At 39.1% G+C, this 9,779-nt stretch overlaps 1 long non-coding RNA gene across 1 annotated transcript; it reads right to left on the reverse strand.

The window, feature by feature from the left end:
* Positions 1 to 2,392: 2,392 nt before the first annotated feature.
* On the reverse strand, positions 2,393 to 3,536 carry LOC132283195 (uncharacterized). The gene is made up of 2 exons (XR_009471966.1): positions 3,276 to 3,536; positions 2,393 to 2,610 (listed from the first exon to the last, which is right to left on the reverse strand). It is a non-coding gene; the product is annotated as an uncharacterized LOC132283195 (long non-coding RNA).
* Between the last annotated feature and the right edge of the window lie 6,243 nt (positions 3,537 to 9,779).

Here is a 9,779-nt window from a genome sequence, read left to right on the forward strand (position 1 = left end):
TAGCACTTCATAATGATTTTAGTAGCACTTTCAAGTAAGGGCGAGGGATTTTTTTTATCAATTTGAATACATGAAGAACCCATCAATATCTCTTCAAACATTCTGAATATACCAAAGTGGCAAAGTCTGTCTCAAAAAGTGAAAAAATAAGAAATTTTTTTATAAAAATATAAAAGACTGTTCTCTAAAATAGACAATTAAATTTTCAATTTGTATTGTCTTTTAAAAACAAACCAAAAAAAAAAAAAAAAAAAAACTGAACAAAACAAGTTCTATGTATATATATATTTTGTTGCAAAAATCATCTATTGAATTTATCAATCCCATTCTATCATGTTAAAAGAATTGCAATTCTGTGTACATATGTTTCACCAACTTAATTATGTCAGTTCCAACTATGGATGAATAATTTATATATAAATATATATTTGAACATGACAAATAATTCTTACAATATTCTTGAAGAGATATGAATGGTCCACCTTTCATAAACAAAAAGTAAATTAGATATGTCAGCCGCATCAAGAATTCCGCCCAATCACCGTTCAATGTTCATCATGATTCAGGAGATGTCATCTATTTAATTTTCTATTAATTTTTTTATTTTTTTGGTTTATGATATAATTTTTTTGGAAATATTTAGAAGTGTTTGTTTGTGTATAAATGAAGATTGTGAAACATGAGGGGAGGTTAGCTTTGTAGGTTGGTTTACATTTTTTAAAGACGTTACTTGTTGGTTGTAATAAAGGGTATAGCATGTAATGTTGGGGTAATAAAGGGTATTGTATGTAATGTTCACGAAATAGACTAATGGTGCAAATTTTTTTCACGTTAAATTATTGAATCTTCATGAGGTATTTTTTCTATTTTTTTATTACAAAATGGTGCAACTCAGAAGCCACTTATAATATTATATATATATAATGATTATATATGTTATGTGTTGGAATAAATTGTTATTTTATTCAAACTTCAAAATTTTACCATAAAACATTATAAGCTGAATTAGTAAATTTGAAATTGAATCACTTTATTTGGAGCTGTGTCTATAGGATTGTCCCAGTTTTAGGGAAATATTCTGGCTTATATAAAACTACATTATCGATGGAAGATTGGTTGGGTGAAGAGGCAAGCAAATATTTTGGCTCATAGTCTTGCCCAATATGCTATGCAGATAAGAGAAATTGTAAGTTTTTTTTTTTTTATGTTTTCCCAACTTTCATAGAAGAGAAAGCTTATATGGGTTGTATTCATATTTAAAATAATCTAATGAAAGATTTTCTTGCATAAAAAAAAAAAAAAAAAATTAAAAATTAGTGAATTTGAAGAGTCTAAAATAGTTTGGACTCTCTCAATTAGGAGAGTATATATCATGCTTATCGCAATAGTCTTGGGGAGAGACACATTATGAAACAAAGTTTTACTTTTTACTTGCTAAACAAAGTTCCATCTCTTGATACAACGAATAGCAAAGATATGGATGTTAGTGGATCAGGCACATCACAACAGTGCGCTTGTATTGTATGTGACTGTCCACATCTCACACTTGTAATTGTGCACGTGTGAGTGATAAGAACAATCGGACACTACTCACACTTGTGATCGTGCACGTGTGAGAGGATTTAGACTCGGTTTGGATTCAATAGTCACATCATTCACGCTTGTGATCGTGCACGTGTGAGAGAATCCAGATTCAATTTAAATGGAACAATCCAGGGATCTTGAGTGTAACAACCCGAACCCATTGGTCTGAATCGTTAGTCGAGTTCTTACCCGAACCCGAAAACAACCAAGGGCAAAACGGTCAATTAGGGTGCGTAAATTAATTATATAACTCTAAATAGCTTAACATAAGTCATAAGGGTCATTTGAACCCATGACGCAAAGTCCTGGACCTAAGAATGAAGATTTCACATAATTACACCCTCTGTTTACAAGGAATTCTGGAGCAGTCCACACTAAAAAGATCATAACTCTCTCTACAATTTGAATTATTGAGTGAAATTAATTTCATTGGAAAGCTAACTGAAAATACTTGAAATTTGACTCAAAAAAGAGACAAGCAACAAGGGAGCCGGCTCCACTCAAAAGGAGCAGGCTCCCCTCACACCAAAGGAGCATGCTCCACCTCAAAAGAGCATGCTCCATTCTAAAGGAGCAGGCTCCACTCCAAATTTTTGACGAAATGAGGCTACTGGACTAAAAAGAGTCAACTCCTAAAGGGGGAAAGCCGGCTCTCCACTTAGGAGGTCTAAAATTTGGTCACTGCAAGTGCATAGGACCTTAGGGACCTCATTGGAATCTACCACGGCCAAAAATTAAGCTTTAAACTCATCCCAAGACATCTTATAAACCTGATATAAGGCTTGAACATGAAAAATCCCAATAATGCTTGTAAAGAAAAGGGATGAGCAATTTTCAATTTGATTCAAAATGGCTTCATGGCCTCATTTTACATCAATTACAATTTATACCATGAATCTTACATGGACAAATATACATTGATTTACATGTATTAAGTACAAGTAAAAATGCTACACATATAATGTCCCAAAGCTTCAATAGAAGTCATCAAACACCCGTTAGAAACTCCAAGGCAAGCTCTATTTCCTGAAAAATGTTAATATTATAGGGTGAGCATAAAGCTTAGTAGGTAGTGCCTAAAACGCACCCCTTAATGATCCCGTAAATCCAAACAAAGAATGACACATAGAAGATGGGTCATATTCATTTTGGGGAATAAATATACCATCACAGATCTTTACATACAATCCATACACAATGAGTGTAATGCTATGCAAATTCAAGAGATGAAATGTCACTCCCCATTTCCAAGCCTTTTCCCAAAACAGTTTTCCTTCATTTCCGAAACACTTCCATTTCTTTTCCAAAACAATTTTCCCTTTCTTCACCCCAAGCTAATATATATATATATATATATATATATATATATATATATATATATATATGCAATTCGATGTCATGAAATTCCATGCTTATGAACCTTAATAATATAACAAGCTTAGAAAAGAATTCAACACTACAAGTAAGAAAAATGTTATCACTTAACAAACATAGTATTTTACTCAAAAAAGTCATGGTACAACATACATTGAACATCTATCTTCACAATAACTTACATAATCATAACATTCAACACAATTCACTACATAACACATGGAGATCATGCTTAGCAATTATAAAATAAACATAATAGATCACAATTAGGAGATTAATTCACAAAAATTCAAGGACTTGCAGTTAGAAACCCCTACCTCAAAGTGATAGCCCTAAGGCTAAAGCAATTTTTGGAATTCCCCAAACCCTAGCAATATTGGCCTCAATTTGAAGCTCATACCAAGTTCTCCAACATCCCTTCTTCCTCTCCCTCAAAATCTAACTCGAACCCTTCTAAAATCAAGATTTAATCTATGAAGGTATATATGTGTTTAAATGTAGAAATATAGAGAGAGAAAAGGAGAAAGATGGAAAAAGAATTGGGGTTGCCGAGAATAAAGAGGAATGGATGGGTTGGCTTGTCTTGCCAACTCATAAATGGCTCTCATTGAGCCACTTGTCAACACATGAATGGATACAATATTTGGTCAAGTTACCACTTTGTCCTTGCTCTTCCCTCACAATGCCTCCCATATCCCATAGAATATCTTTCTAATATAAAGCTACACATGTATGTATATGCATATGAAATGACTACAATGCCCTTCACTTAAAATGAAAAAACTAGGAGAAGTTTCCGGGTCCGGAAATCATCCCGACTTTCAAAAAATTCTAAAAATGATACCGTCACTTCAAATTGACTTAAAATGATAAATAAAAAATAAATTTCCAAAACCCTCAGCTCAAGGAATTAACTAAAACGGCCCTTGAGACCAGTGTGGCACGCAAAACGGGGCAACGATTAAAATAATGTGATGGCTGTATATATTAGTGTATGTGGTATAATTTAAATGAAAAAGAAAAAGAGAAAAGAAAAGTTAATGAGTGGGACCCACAAGCATTTAAATAGTCATGAGACCATCTTTGCTTTCATTTTTTTTTTTCTCATTCCCGTAAGGTTATCTCTCTCGTCCAGAAACTCCTTTTTTTTTTTTTTCTTTTTTGATTCCATCTTCATTACTTGCCGGATTTAGGTGCCGTTTGAGGCAAAACGACGAGTGTGACGAGCTCTACGTTCTAGTACCAGCAATTCCAGTTTTGCTACCTTCCTTGGAGCTTAAAAATTTAAACCCATTTCTAGGGTTTTGCCTATTTTGAGGTAGGGACATCTTAATCTACTCTAGTCTTGTTCTATTGTGAATTTTACCTCCATGTTGTATTAAATATGCTTAATTTAGAGTTAATTATATCTATGATGGTATTAATGATGTCTAGAGGGTTTTCACGATCTTGAATATGGTTGGTTCATGTGCAAATTATATTTAGTTGTTGATTTCCTATGTTTACTATGTGCTAGCATGCTGAAATTGATGTATGAGAGTATGCTTATTTAAATTGCGCCAAATTTCCCAATTCATGATGTTGAGCTCATATATATATATACATGCACATGCTTAAATGTATTTTGTTGTATCTTAATGTGTTAATAATTACTTGGGAGATGTTGAACATGTTGAATGTTTAATTTTATGATGGAAAATTTTAAATGCCATGACATTGAATGTATGGAACATATATACATGCACATACCATTGGGTTTGCATGAAATGGGAGAAATTGTTCTTGAAATAAATATGGGGAATTTCAAGGAAGTGTTTTTGATAAAATGGTTTTATGCGAAACCCGGTCGCTGCGGGGTTACCAACGAGCCGGAGGTTAATATAGCCTAGAGGGGACTAAGGAGTCGTCCTAGCGTGGTTGAGCTAGCTGGGCCCCATAATGACGCCGCGGGGTTACCAAGGGTCAGGGACACTAGCCAATCCTCCTTTCGTGTCGCGGCGGGGTTACCAAAGGGCGGGTTGTATTAATGTTTGAAAGTGATGATTTTGAGAATGAAAATGGGGAGTGTCATTGACATGCATTGCATGTCATTTCATTGCATTGCATTGTTTATACTTGGAATTAACTTGTATGTTGTATTTGATCCCCTACGTTGTATGATCCCTATCTCCCATTGGCCTATGCTTTGCTTGAATTCACAAGGACACAAGATTTGTGTCTTAAGTATCACCTACTGAGCATATAGCTCACCCTACTATTTATACATTTTTTTCAGGTCTTGGAAAAGAATCGGTGGACGACAACCCACCTCAAGCTTGAGCGATACTAGAAGCTCACTTTTGTGTCTTTTGTATATTTCCCATTATTTTTGCAAAGCACTAAAAGTATAAAGGTATATATGTATATTTTGCAAAACTTTGTCATGTAACCTTGTTGATGAATGAGAAGGATAATTTTAGTTAAAGTAATTATCGGTGTTATTTGATTGTGTATGATCATATACTGTTGCCGTGAATTTGGAATTTGAGCCATGATAGGTTAAAAATGAATTTAAACAGGGTATGGTAGGCCTATTTTTAAGGGAGATTATGCCGAATTTTTTGTAAAATTCTTGGCATCAGCTAGGGTCGTTACAAATAATCCAGAAAAATCAAATAAATTCGAGAAGAAAAAAAATATGAAAAATCGGTAACATTATGTTGAACATCACTTTACTTTGGGAATTTTTATACTTCGATATAGTAAAAAGTCAATTGGATAAGACTAATCTCATTGGCTTATAAAATTCAAATATTAATCTTATTTGAACAGAAACAACACCTTCAGCTTCAGATAAAAATTAAATTATTTTTCTTTTGAAAAAGCTAGAAAGCCAAAAATATATAATAAAAAAAAAAGGTGATTCTGATTGTTGATTATTCTTGTTATGCAATCCTGCTGTTGTCTGCTCTTTATTTTTTTTGGTTGTTGCTTCTTCAGTTGTTTCTTTTGTCATCATGGGTTAGATGCAGACATGAGGCATGCCCTATGTCACGCCCCGCCTATGGAGGTTGTACCACGCAGGTGACATGCAGACGCTAAGGAGGACGCTGCATGGCAACTGCATGGCAAGTGGAGTTTCTAGAGTCTTCCGGAGTAGTCTAGAGTTGTGTGGAAGATTCTAGATATGTGTAGTATATTCTAGAAGTGTGTGGAAGGTTCTAGAATTCTCCAGAATTGTGTGGAGTAGTATGGAGGGTTCTAGAATGTTGTAGATATGTATGGAGATGTGTAGAAGGTGGAAGAAGATTCTAGAGAATCAATCTCCACCATTGGTTAGAATGCATCCTAGCCATCCATTAGGGATGGGAATGCCTATAAATAGGAGTAGGACTTCATTTTGTAACCAACAAGTGCTAGAGTGAGTCTTGAGAGCCTTGTAGAGAGCTTGAGTGTTAGCCTTGTACAAAGCATTCTTTGAAGTAATAGAAGTGTTCTTTCCTTGCCAACTTAAGTGCCTTAGTGTGTGTGAGTGTGCAAGCCAAGTGAGGAGAGGGCAAGGGCAACTACAACACTAGTAAGCGCACGAGGGGAGTGTGTTGGCTAAGGTGTGCACGGGAGTTAGGCTGACCAAGTACTTGCGAGAGTGAAAGCAACGTCTTGGTACCGCACGGGAGCAGCTAGAGTGGTGCTGAAACTCTAAGCCCGTGACAGTTGGTATCAGAGCCAGGTTCGTCAAGGGAGCTTTGTTGGAGTAGACATGGCTAGCGGAGGAGACCACCAAGTCCACGTCTTGGAGCAGAGCTTGGAAGAGAAGCTTGCCACACACTTGGTCTACACGGAGACCAAGTTTAACAGGCTCGAGAGAAAGATGGCAGAACTCTACGAGCTGATTGACGGCATTGCCAACAAGGTGCGAGAGAAGGAAAGGGACTTGTATGATCAGGTAGACGACTTGCGCGTGGAGATTGCCGAGTGCAAGAAGGAGTTCTCCCAGGCTCGCGAGGTCGTGGTGAAGCCAAGGAAGAAGAAGGCGCCGGAGCCCAAGGAGTACGATGGGGCAAGGAATGCGCGCCAGATTGACAACTTCTTCTGGCACATGGAGCGGTACTTCGAGTGCATGGAGATCGAGGATGATGAGGAGAAGGTGCAGACAGGCACTATGTACCTCACGGACACTGCCGCTCTATGGTGGAGGCAGCGCTTCACCGGTAGAGGCGCAAGAGCAGTTGACACATGGGAGGAGTTTAAGAGGCAGCTCAAGAGGCAGTTCTATCCCGAGTGCGTTGAGGACCTCGCCATGATCAACCTAAGGCGCCTGAAGCAGAAGGGCAGCATAAGGGAGTATGTGAAGGAGTACTCCAATTTGATGCTGGAGATCCCAGAGATGCCGGAGCGGCAACGCGTGTGCTTGTTCATAGATGGGCTGCAGTCTTGGGTGGCCACGGAGCTAAGGAGGAGGGAGCCTAGAGACTTGGCATCCGCAATGGCTATAGCGGAGCGCCTCGAAGACTTTAGGCGCGATGACAAGAGGGCCACGTCTCCCAGGAGGGACCACGGCAAAGGTGGGGGAGACCGGCGCTTCAAGAAACGGGGCTCGCCCAAGTCTAGTGATGATGAGCACAGCGATGAGGAGAGACGCCCACGCCATGATAAGGGCAAGGACCATGGAGAGAGGTCCAAGGCTAGTGGCAAATGGGAGCGCCGCGATAAGGGCAAGTGGGAGCCGAAGTGCTACTTGTGCGAAGGGCCGCACATATTGCGACACTGCCCCAACAAGAAGACCATAAGCGCCCTTGTGAAGGATAAGGGCAAGGGCAGGGTGGACGATGCGGGCAGCGATGAAGATAGGTGCATGGGGGCTATGCAGATGCTGAGTAGCATGGCGCATGACACCAAGAAGAAGGGCAAGGCAAAGAAGGTAGCTGGGGTGCGCTATGTGGATGCGCAGGTTGGTGGCAAAGCCGTGCAAGCGTTGGTAGACACGGGTGCTACACACAACTTCATTACCCCGGAGGAGGCGCAACGACTTGGCTTGGAGATGCGCAAGACGGAGGGCTGGATCAAGGCCGTCAACTCCGAGGAGGCACGCGTGAGTAGAGTGTGCAAGGAGGTGGAGCTATGCATGCAAGGATGGAAGGGCAAGGCTGACTTCCAAGTTGCGGAGATGGACGACCACGACATGGTGCTGGGACTGGAGTTCATGGACAGGAACAACGCCGCGCCACTACCATGCCTTGGTGCGTTGATGATACTTGGAGGCGAGGAAGGCAAGGCCGCATGCATGGTGCCGCTCGTGGGTAGGAAGGAGAGTCCAGAGGTGGCAGTCAACACGATGGAGCTCGTGAGGACTTCACATCTCCCGAAGGGCGCTCGTACGTTTGGGCCAAGGACATATGCGCAAGTGCTGATGACCTGCGAGAGGCTAGGTCAGTTGAAGAAACCGTGACGAGGGCGTCACGGAAATGGGTGGGGGAGAATGTCACGCCCCGCCTATGGAGGTTGTACCACGCAGGTGACATGCAGACGCTAAGGAGGACGCTGCATGGCAACTGCATGGCAAGTGGAGTTTCTAGAGTCTTCCGGAGTAGTCTAGAGTTGTGTGGAAGATTCTAGATATGTGTAGTATATTCTAGAAGTGTGTGGAAGGTTCTAGAATTCTCCAGAATTGTGTGGAGTAGTATGGAGGGTTCTAGAATGTTGTAGATATGTATGGAGATGTGTAGAAGGTGGAAGAAGATTCTAGAGAATCAATCTCCACCATTGGTTAGAATGCATCCTAGCCATCCATTAGGGATGGGAATGCCTATAAATAGGAGTAGGACTTCATTTTGTAACCAACAAGTCCTAGAGTGAGTCTTGAGAGCCTTGTAGAGAGCTTGAGTGTTAGCCTTGTACAAAGCATTCTTTGAAGTAATAGAAGTGTTCTTTCCTTGCCAACTTAAGTGCCTTAGTGTGTGTGAGTGTGCAAGCCAAGTGAGGAGAGGGCAAGGGCAACTACAACACTAGTAAGCGCACGAGGGGAGTGTGTTGGTTAAGGTGTGCACGGGAGTTAGGCTGACCAAGTACTTGCGAGAGTGAAAGCAACGTCTTGGTACCGCACGGGAGCAGCTAGAGTGGTGCTGAAACTCTAAGCCCGTGACACCTAGCTCTCTTTTTTGGCATGTCTTGTTGGTTCACCATTAAATCTTCCACCAGGTACTAATCATCAACATTGTTGCAGGCTTGACTGTTCCCTTTCTCCAATACCTTACCAAGTGAGGGTTGCATTGTGAAGCCATTGTTTGGGAAGACTTGAATGGTAAATATCCTGGTAACTTCTTTTTCTTTTACTTCAATTTTAAACTATTTCCAATTATATATATATATATATATATATTTATCAACAAAAGTTGCTTTCAACAAAAAATAAAAATAAATAAAAATGGATATATATATATATATATATATATATATATATATATCCATTTTTATTTATTTTTATTTTTTGTTGAAAGCAACTTTTGTTGATATTATTTATTCCTTGCAATTGTGTACATAAGCTAATTGCCTTTATTGGATAGTGCACTACAACAATTATGGTCTTTAACAACAATTTTATTTGTTGTTAGAAGTTTAAAAAATGCTGCCATAACTACTTGGCAGCATTTATAGGCAACGTTTGTATTTGCTGTCACAATTTGTGTCGCAATAGGGATGGCAGTAATTGTATCTGCTGCCATATATGAAAAACATATGACAGCAAATATAAATGCTGCCAAAAATGACACTCTTTTTTAAAAAAAAATGATATAACAATATATTTAAATGAAGCAAATTTAAGGAAATTCAAATTCTTATAA

The sequence above is a fragment of the Cornus florida genome, unplaced genomic scaffold, assembly GCF_030987335.1.
Source record: "Cornus florida cultivar Cherokee Brave unplaced genomic scaffold, ASM3098733v1 CherokeeBrave_3.0.0_Hap2_Chr11, whole genome shotgun sequence".
Taxonomy (NCBI): domain Eukaryota; kingdom Viridiplantae; phylum Streptophyta; class Magnoliopsida; order Cornales; family Cornaceae; genus Cornus; species Cornus florida.